At 61.5% G+C, this 784-nt stretch overlaps 1 pseudogene; it reads left to right on the top strand.

The window, feature by feature from the left end:
* The first annotated feature begins 27 nt into the window (after positions 1 to 27).
* On the top strand, positions 28 to 579 carry LOC105000583 (annotated as a pseudogene).
* Positions 580 to 784: the final 205 nt, after the last annotated feature.

The following is a 784-nucleotide window of genomic DNA, read 5'->3' as shown; positions in this document are numbered from 1 at the left end:
AGAGCCTTACCTTGGTCAGCATCTCTGGGTCCTGAGCCCTTGAAGCCACTACAGGAGCTGACACCCCAGTTGCCCGTCTACCAACGGGATCAGTAGGAGCAGAGCAAGCTAGCTCCAGCCGGGCAGCCGGCAAGAGAAGGCCTCACGCCACAGAAGTGAAAAAGTTCTTCTGCCCAGGCCCCTGCGTCCAAGAAGCCGAAGGAGGAGGAGGTTCCTATAATCCCAAAGGGGAAGTGCAAGTCTGGGGCGGGTGTGGAAGGACCGCTCAAAGAAGAGGTTCTCCCAGATGGTTCAGGACAAGCCCCTGCGCACATCCCGGCAGCAAAAGATGAAAGACCGGCAGGAGAGGAAGCTGGCCAAGGACCTTCCCAGCACCTGGAGGAGGAGAAGGAGCGTCGCTGCAGGGAGAACTTGAAACGCCGCCTGGAGGAGGAGCGGGAGGCAAAGATCGTCCAAGTGATTCGAAACCCTGCCAAGCTCAAGCGGGCGAAGAAGCAGCAGCTGGAATCCATTGAGAAGCCAGACACGCTGACCCAGCTGCAGAAGCCACCACCTCAGTGGCCGGCAGCCGAGATCTGAGCTCAGGACAGCCGAGGCCTTCTGTGGCCAACCGCTGTGTCCACATGGCAGCTCTCGGGGCACTGGCCACATGCCTCTGCTGACCCGGCAGACCGGCTCCATGGCTCCCAGACAGGGGCACCACCCGAGTCGGGGCTCTGAGCCTTCAAAGGACTGGCGGGCAGGTCTCCGTGGAGCAGGGGGAGCCTGGAACCTCGCAGACTGG

The sequence above is a fragment of the Bison bison genome, unplaced genomic scaffold (genome assembly GCF_000754665.1).
Source record: "Bison bison bison isolate TAMUID 2011002044 unplaced genomic scaffold, Bison_UMD1.0 scf7180017854327, whole genome shotgun sequence".
Classification (NCBI taxonomy): Eukaryota; Metazoa; Chordata; class Mammalia; order Artiodactyla; family Bovidae; genus Bison; species Bison bison.
This window is presented reverse-complemented; position numbering and strand designations above follow the sequence as displayed.